Below are 21,890 nucleotides of genomic sequence, written 5' to 3'. Positions count from 1 at the left end.
AAAACCAACATTTTTCATTTTTTAACTAGATAGGTACATAACTAGTAGCTAGAAATTCTGTTAATTTGACATAATTGTAAAAAAATTAAAAACAGCAAAAGTGAGTGTTGAAATTAGCAGCTTATAAAAAGTATATCCAATTTCTTTACCCAAGCTTGGCTTACTTGTTGGAAAGTCCAACAGAACTTTTGTCATTTCAACAGCTTCTAACCAGAAGATCTAGTTTTATATAAAAAAAAATTGATTAACTTGTTTTTTTTTTTTTTTTTTTTTGACAGGAGGAAATCTTCAAAGACACTTGGCAGTATTCTACACCAATTAGTGTGGGACTCTTAACCACTAAAACCACCTCTTAATCACAACCAATCTTGAAAGATCGACATCAGATTTTTCTTCCTTAACTTTTGTAAAATCACTTTGGGGGATGTTTAAACTTTTAATACTTTCCCATGTTTTTTAGACCATAAGCTCATGAGGCTTGGTTCTTCTTAATCTCCGAAAATGGTTTCTTATATTCAAGACGGACACCATTTCAGAATTAGTACGACTTAGCAGTCTCTGATTGTGCGATACAGCGTATTTTTTAATAACTTCTGTAACCATTTCTATTTATATGTAACGATGTAGATCTCTACTTCTTACCAAGGTGCATTAACTATTCCACGAAGGACTTTGTTTTATAATTTTTGGATGATTTTAGTATTTATTTTCTTTGTACAACCCCATTATTGGATTCCATAGGTCCAAACAGGCTTTAGTACTTGATTATACAGCATTATTTTGTTTTGGGTTGATAAATCAGAGTTTGTTACCAAGTAACCAGTAGGTACATTTTTCTATATTTCAAGTTTAGTTCTTTTCAAGATTCATTAACAACGGAGGTGCCAACAAGAAATTCAATACAAGATTAGCTTAAAAATTGTTACAAAATCTATACATTTATGAATGTTAACAAATTCTGTTAAAATTCTTGATAATTTACTTCCCACAAATTACACGTTAAAATATGGACTGGATAAATGTTGCAGCAACAAGTTGCAAGTTGAATTCAAGTGGTAAAAGAAAATCAAAATTGCACAAACCACATTTCTCTTAAACCTTTTGAAATAATTGAAGACCTTTTAGTGGAGTAACTAAAGCTCAAAAATTGGCAATATTAATGAACCCGGCCGAACAGCTTAGATTTTGATAATCTTTTTTTTTTTTCAAACGTCGGTAATTAAAAATACTTTAAAGTCTATAGATTAAAAATTGCCGGTGTTGCCGTTTTGATTTTTTAAATTTAATTGAAGATTTTTATGAACAAAAACAAATTTGTTTCAAAAAATTTTCTTAAATTTCATGAATTAATTGATGCCAAAAGATTGTCTAGGAAATTCAAGGAAAAAAAATATATGGGAGTGAGGGACAATTTTCCATAGTTCAAGCGATAGATGCAATTTTCTTATTAATTGACTTCAAACACAAAAAAAAAATATTTGAACACAACGGCAACACCTACAATATTCAAATATACATTTTTTAAAAGCTAGAAGCTTAGTCATATATGTAAAATTAAAATTAAGTTAATTGAATGAACGGCTTTTGAAAGAATTATAATTGAACTCAGATTTTTGAAAAAAAAAATTATTAAAAAAATTTTAACATGTCGTTTTTTAAACTTGGTCGTAATATAAAATGCATTTATTTTCAAATTTTTTTGGCCGCATTTATTATGATTTCAAATTATAAAAGGAAATGTCAATATGTATTACGGTTTATGAAAAAAATTAAAAAGTACTTCATTTTCGAAGAACTTTTTTTAGTAAAAGTTTTGAAAAAATTTATTTTTTTTTTTAAGTTCAACATCTAAACATAAAATTATTTTGTATTCATTTAATAACCCTTACTATTGAAAGTTAAATAGCAAAAATTTAAAGTTCCTATTTACCACAGTCTTTGAGAAAATTAATTATTTCAATGCAAAAATTCAGTTTTTATCAAAAAAAAACCCATTGAAATTGAAGTAATTTTTTATTTTTTTTTTCAAAGTGTGATATATTTTACCTTTTTTTTTGCTTCGAAATTCAACTAATAATATTTATGGCCAAACATTTTTTTTAAATAAATTCATATTTTATTATATTTTATTAGAAAAAGTTTGGAACAAAGTCATTTTAAATTTTTCTAATAACATTTTTTTTTTTTAATTCTGAGTTTGAGGACCATTTTTTCAAAAGGTCTTGATTAAATTTAGTGGATTTAAAATTAAGAGATAAGAATGAGCTTCTGGCTTTTTAAGAATGTATTTTAAAATATTGTAGGTGTTGCCGTTGTTTTCAAAATATTTTTTTTTGTGTTTGAGGTCAGAATGTTAGAAAATTGCATTTATCGCTTAAACGATGGAAGATTGCCCCTTACTGCCTTTTATATATTTTCCTTAAATTACCTAGAGAATCTTTTGCTATAGTTTGTTTTATGAAATTTAAGCAAAAAAAAAAATGGTTTTGTTAAAAAAAATTTAATTTTAATTTTAAAAAAACAATACGGCAACACCGGCAATTTTTAATCTATAGACTTTAAAGTAATAATAAATTGCTTTAGTTACTCTACTATTTAGGCAATTAGTGTTTTAAGTTTCAGCACTTTAATGTGTTGTAATACTTCTTAACTACGGCCTTGATTTCAACTGGTAAGTTTATATACAAAAAAAGTGCGTTAAAAAAAAAAAAAAAAAAAAAAAAAAATACCCATCAGGTAAATACACGATCAAATTACCAAATTATCTAAGATACGACCTCGTATTACTCGGATTAAAAAAAAAAAAAAACATTTCACAACTTCTATTCCAGTTTTTATGTCTATCTGCAATATTAACTCGCATAAAAGCCAAAATTTTGTGGCCTGATTTAATTTTCCCCTTTTTTTTTTGCTCAACAAACTGCGTCATCGGTCATCGTTAGTTGAAAAGATATTTTTGACAAATGCGTGGTCGGTGTAGAGTAGACTCATAATGAAGTCAACAGTTTCACTCTCAAATAATAATGTGTGTGGGCCCCCAGAGCTTTATTGATGGCTATCTGAAAACTGACGAAATAGGTCTGACAGAAACATTAATTCTCTTACGCAAAAACATTGGTCTCGAGACGTCCATCATGATGACTATCGTTTAAGTTTTTTTGATTGTTTTCGTTGTATCAAACTACCTTCCCAAAGCGGTACATTGGGTTTTCTTTGTATTCTTCAAATGCCTATATAGATACAACGAACTGTTAGATTCATTAGGCATTTTGTTGAATATTTCTTTTTCAGCTATCTGATGAGTTCTTCTTTGGAAAAGTTTGACATGGCTACGGTTAAAGAGTAATCATTTCAATCTTGCAAAGACCATGGAAGTCTCTTTGATTGATCAAAGAAAAAAGTCAAAGACTAAGCCAAAGAAAGGAATTGCCATATGACAGAGGAAAGTATCTATCCATCTATCTATTGATGCATTGCAATCTCACGAAGATGCCTTAACACCTGCATTCTAATGATGATGTACCGCGTCGGTCGGTCGTTGTTGGTCGTATAGAGAAGTATTTGTGCAGTAAGTTCTGGTACTCGATGAAGAGTGTAAGATATTCAGTCAACTTTAACGGAAAAACTTGTCATGTTGCATAGTTTCTTAAAAAAAATAGCCATCTGTTGTGGTGTTGTTGTTGTTATTGTATGTCGTTTGTCTTCCTGTTGCAGATTCTTCCTGTTGATGATGATGATGACGAAGTTGCTGATGTGAGACATTCAATATATCTAGATAGTTAGGTATGGCAATAGAACCAATGATCAACCATGCGCAGGCTGGAATATATTTTTCTTTGATTTTTTTTCTCTCAATTTTTTTTCTTCATGGGGCCAGCCTGCATAATTGAAGATTATATTTTTCCTCGTATTTCACCGAGATACATGCATACAAATGCATATACGTAAGTCCAACATATTTGTGCATCCGAGTGGAAATGATGAAACCGATGAGACATAAGTACCGCATCGATGAGTATGAGCAACCATCAACAACACAAGGTAGAAAAGATTGTGCGTTTTTTGCTTTTTTCTATCAATCAGGAAAGAGTTTGATAGAAGAAAAGTTATAGCCGTTTTAAGTTTTGCGGTAAGGTTGAGTACCTAACTATCAAGACAAGAACTTTTTCCAACCGATAAAAGTTTGGGGAAAATTAATAACTTTCTAGTTTCTAGAGACCTGAAACCTGTGCAGGTGTTTTGGAATTGTTTTGCATGAAAAGTTCGGGAAATAAAACTGTTATTGAGATAGGAAATGTGTCCAATTATGAAAGTTAGTGATATTGAAATAAGATGCTTGCTGAAATGCGTAGGTATGATTTGACAAATGATCTTAATTTTCTGAAAAAAAAAAAACGAAAATAAAGGAATAACGTTGTCTGATAAAACGAAAATATGTACCTAACTACATATGTAGGTACACTATTAAAAATTGGGTCTTAGTTTTTAGACAACTTTTGGAATTTGGCCTTTTCCGATAAAAAAATTATTCGTAAATATTCCAATTTTATTACATTGTTTTCAAATAATTTTATATTGAAAACACTGTTTTGAATACAAAAAAACACTTAAATCTAATCAAAAGAATTAAAATATAAGAAATTTGGATTAAAAATTAATTCCAAAAACTGAAATTAAATAATACAAGAATACTTTTACAATCAAACTGTTTTAAAAACGTTAACGAAAAGGCAAGCCATTAAAAAAAAAAAACTAAATTTCTTGTGTCTGGTTTAAGGGTTATCGCTTATTGAAAAAGTACCTACATTAAACTATTTTTTCCAGAAAAATGGATTTGGTAACTTTTTTTCTAATAAAAATTGAAAATAAAAATCTGAATTTGTACTAATTTGAAGGTATTTTTTGTATTTTCGAAGTAAAATGTTTGAATTATAGGTAATAAAATTTGATCGGCATTATGTATTTATTTCACAAATTACTATTGTCCGTAAACCGACTTTGCAAACATTTTTTTTTTTAATTGTATACAAATGATTTTCATGAAATTCTGACACTTTTTTGTCATCTTCGAAGTATTTAATATGTTTGTCTAAGTGCTTTGAACTACAAGATGAAGTATATTTCTATTTACTGGCCGACAAAATTCTTCGTATACGATTTACAAATTTCAATTTCCAATATTTTATAATGTATTCTTTTATTGTGCTCCTTTTTTTACTATTGAGTAATTCCATGTGAAAAGAATATACGAAAAATACCTATGTCATTTAATCTTTTTGTGTCATTTTTTACTGGTTTCTTAGCTCAAAATATGAACTTCTGTATATAAATAATCCCATAAAAAAAGTAGAAAGTGAGTAGTTTGAATTAATTCCTTAAGTTACTCAATTTTTGAGAGTAAAAAAAACTAGAAACTTAAATTACTTTTTTGCATATTTCTTGCGACTTTAAACATAATTGAATGAATGTTTTTTTGCATTTGTGGGGTGATATTTAGACCTTTCCCAAACCGTTATTAAAAATGAAATTAGTTCATTTTAAGCTGATCTATTACAAAAAAAGGGGAAAAACACATTTTATTTTTTTTCTAAAAAACTCATTTTTTAATATTTTTTTTCAAAACAGTTTTTGAAGTAAAATTTTTACTATTGAGTAATTCCATGTGAAAAGAATATAAGAAAAATACCTATGTCATGAAATCTTTTTGTGTCATTTTTTACTGGTTCCTTAGCTCAAAATATGAACTTCTGTATATAAATAATCCCATAAAAAAAGTAGCAAGTGAGTAGTTTGAATTAATTCCTTAAGTTACTCAATTTTTGAGAGTAAAAAAAACTAGAAACTTAAATTACTTTTTTGCATATTTCTTGCGACTTTAAACATAATTGAATGAATGTTTTTTTGCATTTGTGGGGTGATATTTAGACCTTTCCAAAACCGCTATTAAAAATGAAATTAGTCCATTTTAAGCTGATCTATTACAAAAAAGGGGAAAAACACATTTTATTTTTTTTTCTAAAAAACTCATTTTTTAATATTTTTTTTCAAAACAGTTTTTGAAGTAAAATTTTTACTATTGAGTAATTCCATGTGAAAAGAATATACGAAAAATACCTATGTCATGAAATCTTTTTGTGTCATTTTTTACTGGTTCCTTAGCTCAAAATATGAACTTCTGTATATAAATAATCCCATAAAAAAAGTAGCAAGTGAGTAGTTTGAATTAATTCCTTAAGTTACTCAATTTTTGAGAGTAAAAAAAACTAGAAACTTAAATTACTTTTTTGCATATTTCTTGCGACTTTAAACATAATGGAATGAATGTTTTTTTGCATTTGTGGGGTGATATTTAGACCTTTCCAAAACCGTTATTAAAAAAGAAATTAGACCATTTTAAGCTGATCTATTACAAAAAAGGGGAAAAACACATTTTATTTTTTTTCTAAAAAACTCATTTTTTAATATTTTTTTTTCAAAACAGTTTTTGAAGTAAAATTTTATGATCTTTTTGAAAAAAATTATCCCGTTATGATTTTTACATTTTTAAGCTATTTTTTCAAAGTTTTTTGTTGTTGTTTTTCAAGGCATACTTAGTATTTGGGTTATATCTTGAGTAATAAATGACTAATCTGAAGAAAAGAACCAGAACCTGAAAGCTGAATAAATAAGTAAGAAACACTAGTATAACTTTTCTAGGTAACTCTAGATGTTTAAGTGCAATGTTTTAAAACATTTTTAAAAAATCGATATTTTAAAGGAAATTTTTGCAAAAAAAAACTTTATTACTTAAAGAAAAAATCAAAATCTTTCGAATCCTCATAGTTTTAAATTTTTCATGTATAGTACACTTTCTGGCAAAGATAAAAAGATAGTTTTCTTTAAAATCTATGGATAATTTATAAAGATATGACTATTTTTGTAACGATCAATATTTTCGACTTTTTCTGTTACTTTTTGAGTTCTTGTCTATAACTTGAAAAGGAAGCCGAATTTGAAAATTTTTACTAAGTAATTTTTTGTAGATAATTAAATTTCCTATCGATATCTTATCGATATCCTTTCAAAATAATTTAAAATTAAAATATTGCAAAAAACTTAAGAAAAACTATTCAAAAATGAGAAAAAAAACGACATTTTAAAGTTTTCTACTAAATAGTCCATTTTTATTATTTGAGTATTTATAGATATTGGACATGTAACGGAGAAAAGAAGAAACTTTATTTTTCATTAAAATTGTCGTGTATTGTCAAAAATTGAATACAATACAAATTGGATAAAATATAAACTTTCAAAATCTTTTTGAACCATTTTTGTTTAACACATTTCACAAGTGGTAATTAGGAGTTTTGTATATTTTTATCTTTACCAATTTACACCTCTATTTAAAAAAAAAAAATGTAATATGATATCGTTTATCCAAAATTCTGAAATAATAAAATGTTTTCAAATGAAAATAGATTACTATTTTTTTTAATATGTTTAATATTTTATAAGTTTGTATTCAGTGGTCTTATGGTTTGAATTAATGATAAAGAAGTAATTTTAAATAACAAATGCATACAATAAAACCAGGTAATTACCATTTGTTAAAACATGTGTTAAAGAAAAATATGGTTCACAAAGACCAAAAACAGTAGTTTTTGAAAGTTCATACAAAATTATTCAATTTTTGACAATAAAAAATTTATTTGAATAATTTTAGATTTGCTAATAATCTGAAGATGAGAATTGTAATTCTTGAAAACGTTCATTATTAATAAATAATATTCTTGTATGAGTATAAGAAGTTTGTCTTTTAATTAATTTTATTGAGACTCATACAGTTCCAGCGCGTAATTTTTTACGTATAGTTAAGTTATTCATATTCTAAGAAAAAAAAAGTTCATTATTTTTAAAATAAAGTAATTTATAACGTTTTGTTTATGACGCATTTTTAAGAGAAAACTGACCTGACAGTTTTAATGAGGCTTAGTAATCTATTATTTTCGTTTTTTATTTATTTTCAAAAATTTCTCTTTCCTTTTTCTAGTTAACTTTCATTTTTAAAATTTAATTTAATAATCTTTTTTAATATTTAACTTAAAGACTAAATCCATCTCAATAAGGTGTTTTAGAATCAATTTGTTTATAAAATAAAGTTACCTACTATTCATCATGATTTTCGATGATTATTTTAAGGTCTTGACACATTTTCAACAACTTTATCCAATTCATCAATAAAACCCCGTCTTTTGTCTGCCAAAATGTCATCGTTGTATATTTTGACTGAATATCTCTCTTATCTGTGTTTTTAAAAAGCTACACAAAAAAGCAATAAAGACAAAAGAAGTTCCCTACAACAACAACAACTTCTACCTTATGTGATTTTAAATCTAAATATGAAGCCGCAACATTCTTTGCGAAACCATAGTAATTGTAACATAAGCAGTAGGTACTTTGGCATATAATTACACTGCAATCACTTTGATGCCTATACATACTAATATAACCGTCGGTGTCAGTCAGAGTTGGCTATAGAGTGTGTAAGTCAATACTTACAACAACAAAAACATCAACATAATAGTTTAAGTTACTCAATACCTCATCATGCATAGATACTTTTTTGAGATTTTTTCTTGTTCATTTTTATCTGTTTAACAAAAAAAAAAAAAAAAAAAAAAACTTTTAGATACGCGAATATACTAAAAATTTGATACCCCGCGTTTGCTAAGAATGCGGTTGTAATCTGACATCGTGGTAGCACATTTTCACTAAACTATGAATCGTGATTTGTTTTAGATACACTCTATGTCACTTGATTAGGTTTGCGATGTTAATAACTCTAAGCAATAAAATAGTGGATATTTCTTGACAAAATAGCACTTTCCTGGAGTTTGCTAATAATAATAGTCTCAACTTTAAGCTTTTAATAATTTATGTTGTCCTTTTTAGAATATTAAAGATTTTCAACAAAATTTCGAGATTGGCCTAAAAAGTTTTGCAAATTCCGAAATCTCAGTTCAAAACTATTAACCAATTCCATTTCTTCTGCAATTTTATGCATTTTAAAATATCCTCAATCGCATGATGTTGAGTGTACCTGAAGTATCTATTAGTAGAAACAAAATCCGCTAACAATATGAAAGATACACTCGTTCACATGAACGATATATATTATGTGTGCATCTGATGGATTGGTAGTTTATTTTTTTTTTTATTCCAAGTTTGAAAATCTGGCTAAGTTTGTCTATAGCTCAAACTCAAAATTTTAAACTTATACTTGCTGTCTATTTGCAATATATTTTTTTTTGTTTCTTTATTCATCTATTTATTTTGTATCCTTGTACACGGCTGAAGGAACTTTGATCGCAATATGTGTGTATCTATTCTCGTATCTATTTTTTTTTGAATGTGCAGAGAAGCAAATACATTTTTTTCCATAGCTCCATATATAGAGAGAAGCCCAAAAACTCTTTCCATGTATACTAGATACGCAAAGCAAAAGGCAAAACTTATGTTTCGTCTGGCTGGTCAAGTACGAAGTTCGAGTGTATAGTGTTGGCTGGTTTGGCTGGGTAACTTGGTTAGTTGGTGGTTAGAGAGAGGTACCTCAATTTTGTATACAAAAATGTGCAATGTATGTGCGGTAGCATGCATGTACTATAAATATTGCAACCCCATGTCATGCAAGAGATGGAAAAGTAAATCGTATACTTCACCACAAAATACTGTACGAAACACAATACAAAACTTAGGAACAAACAAAAAAAAAAAAAAAAAAATATATTGAAAAACTCTCAAACTGTCTGTAGATAAATTTTTTAATATTTCAATTTGTAGGAAAATGTTTGGAAGGACTATTTTTTTCGAAATATTTCGAAGAGTTTTGGAATCAATTTAGTTATTGGTACGTAATAAAGATATTGTGTACATTATACATAGATAAATTGATTGATGAATTTTCTTTTTTTTCAGAATTTATGTATGTACATATGTAAATATGTTCGATTGGTTTTTCGAAAACTATTCCAAACAAAAATGGAATTAAACAAAAGCTAAAACAATTTCCGAAAAAAATAAAAGTTTTAAAAAATATTCAACATCACGCAATTTTGAAGAACATTTGATCCCCAAAAACCTACAAAACATATAAATGTATTGGAGAGCCATTTAATCTCTGATAGTTTTTAAAAATGAAAGAAGTAAGTACCTAACGAAAAATTTTATATGTAGATCTATCTATTATTTTGTGATGCCTATTTATTTGGAGAAACCTTTAAGATTGCAAACACTTATAAAATATACATAACATAACTATTATTAAAACTTTCAAAAATTATTATCAATTAATTGATTGAAAATTTTTCCAAATGTATCGTGATTTTACCATAGAACTGCCCAAGTGGAATTTAAATACGCATACCGCTGTTTGACTTTGGTAGGTATTCTTTAAATTATGGATAGTTTTTTCTTCATTTTTTATTTTTAAATATAACCATGCTTGAAATAAAATTAAAAAAGTTTAACCTAAAATCTAAAAACGTATATTTTTAGTTTGTTTTTAAAAGTTCTTTTTAATATTTCTTTAATTTGTAAATTATTCTATTTTTTAAATACTTTACTTGCAACATTGAAATTGAGAAAACAATCAAACATATAGAGCAAGATCCCAGGGCCGCCAGACATTACTTATTTTCTCAAGAAAAAAATGTATGGAATTACGTAGTGCTAGGACATACTATTAGTGAATGGATACTGGCTATCTTGTGCCGACGGCCATTTTACCACTAACAGGTGCTAAAGGTACGAAAAATACGTAGTTAGATTTTTTATTTTCTCAAGGCTGATTTTTATATATGATACTCAGGGAACTAATACATTAATTTTTGTAAGCTGCCAGACCCGTCGGATGGGCCTAACACCTTGCCAGACACGCATAATAGGAATCAGGAAAGTTAGATTTTATTATATGGGGGTCTGGGAAAAAATTTATAAAATATTTTGACTTCAGGACTCGAAAGAGTATCAAGACACGCGTCGAAAACCACATTTTGCACAATCGCATCCAGAGTCATTTGGCCGCCATTTTGTTTTTTTAATAAAAATTGCAATTTTTCACATAACTCACGTATTTTTGAATCTACAGAAAAAAAATGTATTGCAAACTTGAAGATAATTTAATTTACTACAATATATGTTAAATTACTTTTTTCGATTATACCTTCGGTTAAAGAGTTAGGGTGGTTTTTTTTTTGAAACCATATTTTCGTCATATCTCATTTATTTGAGCTTTTTTGAAAATTAACTAGAAGTAAAAGTTGTAGATCTTTTTATTACCTTCAATTATTACATTAACGGTTTTTCGATTTGACAGTCCGTTTTTGATCTGCAGGAAAAAAACTTCAAAAAGGTTCCAATTTTTTAATATAGGAAAAATGTTCTAGTACAGGGTAATTTGCATTAGATATAACAACAACCTAGGCGTGTAGGTTGCACTCAGACAAGAAAAAATCGTATAACTAACACTGCCAGACCCATTCCGACAGCCATTTTTTTTGCCAGACACCTTAAAGCTTTAAAAAAAAAATTTTTTACTTTACTTATTTTCTCAAGCTTCATTTTTATACATGATACCCATGGAACTAATTCGTTATGAGTTTAAAGGTAGGTATATATTTTTAATAATGTAGTAATTATTGGTATTATTAAGCGTAAACATTTTACTTCAATACTACGGAAGACCCATTAGATTTTATTAATAACAAATCTAGCGAGCATTTGTGCGTGTCTGGTAAGGTGTCAGGCCTATCCGATGGTCCGGCAGCTAACAAAATAATTTTATTGAATTAGTTCCCTGAGTATCATGTATAAAAATGAAGCTTGAGAAAATAAGTAAAGTTAAACTATTTTTTTCAAAGCTTTAAGGTGTCTGGCAAAAAAAATGGCTGTCGGAATGGGTCTGGCAGTGTTAGTTATACGATTTTTTCTTGTCTGAGTGCAACCTACACGCCTAGGTTGTTGTTATATATAATGCAAATTACCCTGTACTAGAACATTTTTCCTATATTAAAAAATTGGAACCTTTTTGAAGTTTTTTTCCTGCAGATCAAAAACGGACTGTCAAATCGAAAAACCGTTAATGTAATAATTGAAGGTAATAAAAAGATCTACAACTTTTACTTCCAGTTAATTTTCAAAAAAGCTCAAATAAATGAGATATGACGAAAATATGGTTTCAAAAAAAAACCACCCTAACTCTTAAACCGAAGGTATAATCGAAAAAAGTAATTTAACATATATTGTAGTAAATTAAATTATCTTCAAGTTTGCAATACATTTTTTTTCTGTAGATTCAAAAATACGTGAGTTATGTGAAAAATTGCAATTTTTATTAAAAAAACAAAATGGCGGCCAAATGACTCTGGATGCGATTGTACAAAATGTGGTTTTCGACGCGTGTCTTGATACTCTTTCGAGTCCTGAAGTCAAAATATTTTATAAATTTTTTCCCAGACCCCCATATAATAAAATCTAACTTTCCTGATTCCTATTATGCGTGTCTGGCAAGGTGTTAGGCCCATCCGACGGGTCTGGCAGCTTACAAAAATTAATGTATTAGTTCCCTGAGTATCATATATAAAAATCAGCCTTGAGAAAATAAGAAATCTAACTACGTATTTTTCGTACCTTTAGCACCTGTTAGTGGTAAAATGGCCGTCGGCACAAGATAGCCAGTATCCATTCACTAATAGTATGTCCTAGCACTACGTAATTCCATACATTTTTTGCTTGAGAAAATAAGTAATGTCTGGCGGCCCTGGGATCTTGGACTAATACAATTATTACAATAATAGACAGTGCGAAAAAGTGGGTCTCGAAATTCTGTCTGTTTTAATTCGAATCTCTAGGCTAAGCGGGTGGATCGATTTTCACTTTTTGTTTTTGGAGTTTTTGGAATTAATTTTGGGGACAAAAAAACAAATTTTGAAAAAGTTTAATTTTCTCAATAATGAGTCCTAGGATTGTGATTAAAAAAATCAAGTCTATCAAAATTTTGTTTGTTTTTTTGCTATTAAATGAACTGGGGTCGAATTACAGCATACGATTACGATCATTCGTTAACGTTTTTACTATTTGTGTCTCTATTTATTTAGTAGAAAAAGATAAGGACACATAGCAACCAATTTTCAATTTTTCAATTTAGTTTATTGAACTTGTTATTTACAATTGACTTAAAATTAACTTATTTCTAAGATACATTGGTTGATATAAAATTTTGTTGGCACAGAAGGGGCCTAACCTTATACAATGACTAAGTTATAAAATATAAATAAATATTATACATGGATAAACTTAATTTAAAAAGTCTGCTGACTAGGTTGTCCTCGGGGTGTTCAGACCCGGATGTCCACATAGCAACCATACGTTAACGAACGTATGCCGTAATTCGACCCCTGTTTTGTTGAATTCAAATTGCTATAGGTATTATTTCGTTCAACTTTGAAAACTTTTACACTTTTTAAACTAAAATAACAGGGAAAATAAAATTTTTTAAAAATAATAACAGTAGAGTAACTAAAGCAAATTATTAGGGAACCCGGCCGAACAGCTCTGATTTTGACGATTTTTTTTTCAAACGTAGGTAATTAAAAATACTTTAAATTCTATAGATTAAAAATTGCCGGTGTTGCCGTATTGTTTTTTATAATTAAAATTAAATTTTTTTTTAACAAAACCATTTTTTTTGCTTAAATTTCATAAAACAAATGATAGCAAAAGATTCTCTAGGTAATTTAAGGAAAATATATAAAAGGCAGCAAGGGACAATCTTCCATCGTTTAAGCGATAAATGCAATTTTCTAACATTCTGACCTCAAACACAAAAAAAATATTTTGAAAACAACGGCAACACCTACAATATTTTAAAATACATTTTTAAAAAGCCAGAAGCACATTCTTATCTCTTCAATTTAAATCCATTAAATTTAATCAAGACTTTTTGAAAAAATGGTCCTCAAACTCAGAATTAAAAAAAAAAATGTTATTAGAAAAATTTAAAATGACTTTTTTCCAAACTTTTTCTAATAAAATATGAATTTATTTAAAAAAAATTTTTGGCCATAAATATTATCAGTTGAATTTCGAAGCAAAAAAGGTAAAATATATCACACTTTTGAAAAAAAAAAATGAAAAATTACTTCAATTACAATGGTTTTTTTTTTATTAAAACTGAATTTTTGCATTGAAATAATTAATTTTCTCAAAGACTGTGGTAAATAGGAACTTTAAATTTTTGCTATTTAACTTTCAACAGTAAGGGTTATTAAATGAATAAAAAATAATTTTATGTTTAGATGTTGAACTTTAAAAAAAAATAAGTTACATTTTTTTTTCAAAACTTTTATTAAAAAAAGTTCTTCGAAAATGAAATACTTTTTAAATTTTTTTCATAAACCGTAATACATATTGACATTTCCTTTTTTAATCATAATAAATGCGGCCAAAAAAATTTGAAAATAAATGCATTTTATATTACGATCAAGTTTAAAAAACGACATGTTAAAATTTTTTCAATCATTTTTTTTTTTTTCAAAAATCTGAGTTCAATTACCATTCTTTCAAAAGCCGTTCATTCAATTAACTTAATTTTAATTTTACAAATATGACTAAGCTTCTAGCTTTTAAAAAATGTATATTTGAATATTGTAGGTGTTGCCGTTGTGTTCAAATATTTTTTTTTGTGTTTGAAGTCAATTAATAAGAAAATTGCATCTATCGCTTGAACTATGGAAGATTGTTCCTCACTCCCATATATTTTTTTTTTCCTTGAATTTCCTAGACAATCTTTTGGCATCAATTAATTTATGAAATTTAAGAAAAATTTTTGAAAAAAATTTGTTTTTGTTCACAAAAATCTTCAATTAAATTTAAAAAAATCAAAACGGCAACACCGGCAATTTTTAATCTATAGACTTTAAAGTATTTTTAATTACCGACGTTTGAAAAAAAAAAAATCATCAAAATCTAAGCTGTTCGGCCGGGTTCCCTAATATTGCCAATTTTTGATCTTTAGTTACTCCACTATAAACCAAAGATAAAAGATACGATTTTTTTTTAGAATAGGTATTGTATGATATTTTCTCAAGGAGACGCGAAATAATTTCTTTAACTGAAATTTTCTGGTTAGTTTAAGAGTTTATCTCAATTTTTTTTAAGTCTGCAGACTATCAAAACCTAGCCAATTATGTTTTTTAAATTGATTATTTATTAAACTGAATTCTCAAATTACCCAAGTGGGTTGGGTATCCATTTATTGGTTGGAAGAGTTTCCAATCAGGTCTTATCATATTTTGTTCGAATAGAGTTTTCCTCCAATGTTGAATTTTGTCACCGTGATGGATTTTCATTTTAGAGGTATTGCCTCTTGTGAAAATTGAATTAGATAAAGCGTATATCTTATAATCTTAAAAACATTAATTTTGGAATTTTCATATTTTTGTTGAAAACTGTAATTTTTTGCCATTTCTGACAATTAACAGAATTGGTAAAGACATAATTTTTTAAATGATGTAAATCATTTGCTACCACCAATAAGATGGGAATGCTTTGAATTTGGCATCAACTATATTTTTCTTAGATTTCTCACCTCTAAATTTTAACTTTTTCTTTAAATTGGTGTTCTCTAAATACCATTACTGTTTTTATAAGACTATAATTTGACTGTCCCAGCAGTAAATACAAAAACCCATTTTACCTTCCCTTTCGTCAAATTATATACCTATCTAACACATTTTCATTTTTTTTTTTTTTGTAATTTCTGGGTCAGTATAACTATAAAATAGACCCTAGCTACAATAATTTGAACCATTACATCAAGCATGTAATTTTCGTGTTTAATGTGACAATAAACAATTTAATTAAACAACAAAAAGAAAGTAGATAAATACCACATCGAGCAAAGTTAACTAGTGTACATAAGTACTCGTCGCGTCGTTCATGGTGATATTAAATTTTTCAAATTGATGTCTATTTAAACCAAAGATCTCATTTACTACTTAATTTTTTGTTTTATATATTTTTTTTTTAACTAACTGCAAAACTTTCAAATTATCCTCTCACAGATAAACAGACATAACAACCCAAACAACCAACAACTCCAAAATACTAGTACAAAAAAAAAAAAATTAGTTTTCCTCCACAAATTTGCTGTCAGTTAAAAAATTGATTGTTATCACCAAAGCACTCGTTTGCAAATTACATGTTTTTTTTTTGTCTTCCATTTCTTGTTAAAAAGACAAAATAGTATCAAACACAAACAACTCGCACAATCGACAACAAAAAGATGCAAAACTCGATTACTTTGGAGTCACAAAGCAGCCAGAGTTGAGATACTTTAGCAAACTATAAGCAAACATCCTACCAAGTATATTTGTGTTTTTGTTACTTTTCGCGCTTTTCACAAAGTCACCGTAAATGGAATTCGATTCAAAGATAAATTCATGAGGTATAAGGTAGGATGTGTTTGTCGGTTTCGTTCAGTTCAGTTCGTTTCAGTTACAGTTTTCATTATACTATTTAAATATATATAGATGCTCTCTTGTAGATACATATACTTTTTTCACTTAAAAATGTACCTTCATTATATTCGGATTGGATACAGAGAAATAACTACGATGGTTGTTTGTAGTGAAAGTTTATCTCTTTCTCTGTGTATACTAGCTCTACCTATGAGTATAAGGTAGTCAGTTGATCCCTTGTATGCTTAAAATTGAGTTTGAAAAAAATGTAGGTATATATAAATAAAAACAAAAAACTTCAGGCTAAGAGATGCAGATACAAAATTACATTCACCACATAATGCATTTGTTGCAGATACAATATCCGTAGAAAGACTTTGTAAATAGATATTTTCTGTAAAACATCACACAAAGGATATAGTTGTACAGTGAAAATCCTGTTTAAGGAATCATTTTGTAAACCTTTCACTGTATCAGATATTTTATAATATTTCGGTAACTCATAGATAGATTATTGAAAATAAAAAATAAGTAACAGGCAAGTAGTAGTAAAATTTTAGAATTCAATGTCAATAATGAGGGTGAGAGCTATTAGAAACTGCTCCTTCTCACGTCAAGTTAGGTGAGCAAATTACTTTCTTAATTATTACCTATTAATATTTTTTTTCTTAAAATATGCAGAAACTATGAAATAAAAGCTATACATTTTTACTTAATTTAATTTTAGGTTCGTACATCAGCTCTTTTGTTTATAAACATAGATTGTTCGTTTCGGTCAAATACTCACAGAAGAAGTTGTTGTGGTTTTTTTTTTAATTCTATCAGAATCGTTTTGTGGTTATTTGAGGTTCTGTTAGATGTTTTTCACTTACCTTTGATTTGCCAATTGAGTATTAAATATTGGACAGAAATGAAGACTATCATTTCATGTAACAAACTTCTGTTTTACTACAAGTAATTGTTATCTGGGACAGAAATTAATATTTTTTTTTTACAGAGTTTACTTTTTAAAAATGAAATTTGAATTTTAATTAATTCATCAAGGAAAAAAAATAATTGAATTAAGGTTTCCGGAAATATCATTAAATCAATACATTTTTTTTAATGTGAACATTTTCGGATAAAAAGAAATAGGTTTTTATTCTACTCTATCAGTATATTTCGTCTCTATCCTTTCAAACAATTTTTCATTTACCATTTAAAGCCAAAATTATTGACTCATTTTTGTTTCCTTTTTTGGAAGACTTTGTATGAATGAAAAATGATTTGATTGCAAACTAAGAAATAGAACAAGATGAATCCAACACTCTGGTTTTTATGTTTTTGTTTGTAAGCTAATTTTTTTTCTGTACTGACTTGGAAACTTGTTTGAATTTATCATTTTTATTTTGATGCACGGTTTTTAAAACCCATGTATCGGACTTTGATTGAAAAATCAGTTTTTTGTTTTCACACATCAATATCTATGCAACCAATGGTTGTAAACAAAATTTACAGGCAGTTTTGAATACAAGAGCAAATCGTCCCGTTTCTGCCTGAACCACGTATCTACATAGCAAATTTTGTTCTGTTCTTAAAAGAAACATACATTTTTCTCAAAATTAAAAATATGAATTGAACAAAAGGAAATCAAGTTATGTTTAAGACATATTGATTGAGTTGTTTCTAAACTTAAACCTTTGTATCTATTCTTTTTTAAGTTTTAGAGCAATTTTTAACAGAAAAAAAATCTTTTAAAAAAAATGTACTTACGAGGTTCAAGCAGAAACGGGACGAAATGTTTTAAATGAATCTAAAATGTATTTAACGTGGGTAAACATTTTTCTGGCCAAAAGAGTATAAAAACACATTTTGTCATTCCTCAGAAAATCGAAAACCACAATAATTTAGGTTTTTCCTACGGTTTTCAATTTTGAATGTGAACCATTTCTTTGTTACAAACTATTAATTTTAAGCAAAAATATTAAAAACATAGAATTTTAATTTTAAATAACTACTACTTAGTGAGTAAGTTTGATTAGTTTCAAAATTGGTATAAAGCGTTTTTGGAAAAGCAGTTTGAAATAAAATGATAAATTATTTGTACTTATTTAAAGAAGTTTATCGTGATTGACTTAATTTTGTAGACTTTTATTTTTTTCTATATAAAATGTGTCGAATGATATTCCGTTTAAAGCAAAATTGTAGACCTAGTTTTTTTTCCAAAAAAAGAATCATTGCTTATTTTTTTTAATCATAGGCTTCTTTGAAAATTAGCAGTAACTTTTATTGGTTTAGGCTTTAGGGCTATCATTTAAAAAAATATTTCTTTTTTCGTAAAAATAAAAAAAAAATACGTTTTCGTACTCAATTGAAGTTTTTATAAAATATTTTTAGCGCAAAAAAATTCTTTTATCCTTCTCCAGGTGGAGGCCAAATTATGCCAACATTACAAATTGTGCAATTTTTTGCTTATTCTGCTCACTTAAAATAAGAGGTTAAATTTTATTACTTTTGAACTTAGAATCAATCGATTTAGAGAGTTTTAACTGTATTTTATACAAAATTAACTTGCTTAAAAGAAAGGTCGATGCAGGTACTTTGAATTGTAACCGAAAAAAAAACAAAAAAAAAAAAAAATTGAAAACAAAATAACTATTTATATTGTTTTGTTTTCAGGGCGTAGAGTTGGTTGGTTTTCCCTTTACAATAATGCAAGTGATCGCTTTCAGATGAAAAATTTTCTATGCAATTTATAATATATTTTTTTGTTACAACAAAATTACAATATTTTTCTTTCTATCGCTTATATTATACACCACCGTTACTCTTGATTAACTCCCAATGAATAGGTGAATGTTAAATTATGCCAAACGGGGGCAAACGAGAAAAATCTAAAAAAAAAAAAAAACATAAAGTATCTTCAAACAGTGGCACAACGACAACGGCTGTGGTGTAAGATAGAAAAAAAAAATGAAAAACCGGTGTATGCGGCTTTGAATTTCGCATATAAATAAACTAATGCTATGATGGTCGATGTGTATAAAGAAGCTTGGTTCGGTTAAACACAAAGAATCGATTCTGGCCAACACAATATTCCCAACCGACCAACGAACTAAGGTTTTTTTTTTTTCTTGCTTCATGTAGCCCGAGGAGGCTTCTTTGTATATATCGCATTTGAAGCCTTTTCGTTCTCGTTGGTTTTATGCAAAACGACGAGTTGGTATTATAGCCAAGTTAGTTTTTCCATATTTTTTTTTTGTTGAATTCTAACTGGGAAAAGGTTAGTACTATAACATTAAGCTATGCGATGCTAGTGATGCATACAAAAAAAAAAAAAAAAAACCAGCGCAGATTGTGTGAGAAAAGTGGCAGTTGGGGGAAAGATATCTACAACTTTGCATTTTTTTTTTTTTTTTTTAATTTTTGTTTGTATCTTCGAGATCGATTTATTTAGCATAGGAAACCCCTTTATAAGGAATTAACTCTTTATGGAGAGTGGTCGTCGCTCACACTTTTTTGATTGGTAGGTTAGGTTTTGCAGAATTTGTGCATTAATTGTTGGTAATTTGCAATTCAAACTTTTCCCATCAGGGTGTGGTAAAAGATACTTATAAGCAGATTTAACTGTAAGTGGTAGGTTGTTGTAGTATAGAGATTGTAGTTGCCAGAGTTGATTTGATTTGTGGGTAGAAGTATTTATGTATACCTTCAAGAGGTGGCTATTAGAATATGTACTTCGAGAGTGATACCTTCAATGACATGGTGAAGGGGTGAAACTCGGGAATATTGATGTTGACCAAGAGCACGTTGGATGCAGAGGTAATTATAGTTGGATTTTATTTTGTACCGCAAAATAATTTATAACTTTGATTTGAATCTAAATCTTGCTGCAGATGGCATTCCAGAATAGAAACTTCTATATTTATCGAACCGAATAAATTAACTTTAACAAGTTTTTTTCTAAATAACCCACATGACATTTTTCTTTCTTTAAGTGACGAAAAATGTTTCAAAATTCATTTCCTTGAACTTTTTCACTCAAAGTTGATCCAAAAATGGGTCAGTTTAGTTTGTCCAAGTCAGTTACCATCTGTATATCATAAACTTCCATCATAATCAACCCTTTTTTCTAACCTTGTTGGGTATCAAGTGTTTCAATTATCCTACGGCCACATCAAAACCCTCAAAAGTCCAATAAATCACAGGCCGCATATAAACCATAAAAACTTCAAACACAGTTTTTGTTCACAATCCACAAAGCTTAAAATTAAATAATCTTTCCCTCTCTCTACCTAACCTTCATTGAAATTTGAAATTAAGAAAAATTTCCTCATAAAATCTAATGAACTTTTCGGATTATTTCTTCTCTTTTTACTATGAGAGCTGTGTACTGTTATACCACTGGAGCTGTTTGTGGTTAAACCTTTTCAACTTGCCAAGACTTTTAACATCAGTTTAGCTTTAAAGTGTATATATTCATTATAAGAGTCAATTATTATTATAAAACCGTATATACATAAATACCCCCTCAAGTCATCATGGAAAATGTCAGAAAACCAACACTAGGAAAATATAAAATTTCAACAAAGATTTCAATCTTTTTTCATCAAAACAAAAATGCGTGCACGGATATTGTAGTTATAAGCAATTTCCGTTTGGAAAACATAATCATAACTTTTTTTTTTCCTTTTGCTACTTTTTTTTTTTAAACAACAATAGATGCAAATGTCAGGTTTAAAGCAACGTATTTTCCGACCTCCCCCTTTCATGGTTTCACTCGCTATTATAGAGCTTCACGTGCGCACCTTTTTGAATAGGTTAGAGTGAAAAACTTTTACTTTTTCGGTTGTGAGAAAAAATTCGCATAATATTGAATTATTTTTCTCAAGTCGCGCCTCTGTTGTCGCTTATTGCCGTAGGTATAGCCGTCACCGTATCATCACCTCACTCTCCAAACACTCGAAAACGCACAATAATAAATTTTCAAACCACATCTTTGAGCTTATAAGCGTAAGCGTGTATATATCAGTATCAAAACGAATTGAAACCAACTTGATACCGTTGGGGTTAGTATAAATAAACTATTTCACATTTTTATTAGCTAAGCGAATATAAGTGTGTTTGGAGGTGACAGGAGCGGATTTGGTGGAAACTTGTCCTATTATAAGCTTGTTTTTTTTTTTTTTTTTGATTTTATATGTTAACTAACTATGAATTTAGACGTATGTATGTATTTAATACCGAGGCAAGTCATCTTAAGGTTTTAATAAAAAATGTTACAACGGTAAACAATTCTTGTTCAAGGCATCATATACAAATGCTGTGTGTCCCATAGTCAACACCTCAGAAGACAATTATTTATTTCTTAAAATTCCTACATACCTACCTTATTTTTACTTTGTCTATAGGGCA

General features: G+C 28.1%; 1 protein-coding gene across 7 annotated transcripts in view; it reads left to right on the top strand.

Moving 5' to 3' along the window:
* LOC129910386 (probable serine/threonine-protein kinase DDB_G0282963) overlaps positions 1-21,890 on the top strand; it is a 364,973-nt gene that overhangs the window by 94,849 nt on the left and 248,234 nt on the right. For 3 of the 7 annotated variants that reach the window (XM_055987746.1, XM_055987753.1, XM_055987750.1), the window contains exon 1: positions 9,982-10,181. The exons of the other annotated variants lie outside the window; for them this stretch is intronic. The gene's annotated coding sequence lies outside the window, so the exon portion shown is untranslated. Of the gene's footprint in view, positions 1-9,981; positions 10,182-21,890 lie in introns of those variants that run through there. 7 annotated transcript variants of the gene reach the window in all.

Source organism: Episyrphus balteatus, chromosome 2 (assembly GCF_945859705.1).
Source record: "Episyrphus balteatus chromosome 2, idEpiBalt1.1, whole genome shotgun sequence".
Lineage (NCBI taxonomy): Eukaryota > Metazoa > Arthropoda > Insecta > Diptera > Syrphidae > Episyrphus > Episyrphus balteatus.
Note: the sequence above shows the minus strand (reverse complement) of the source record. Positions and strands in the feature narration are given on the sequence as shown.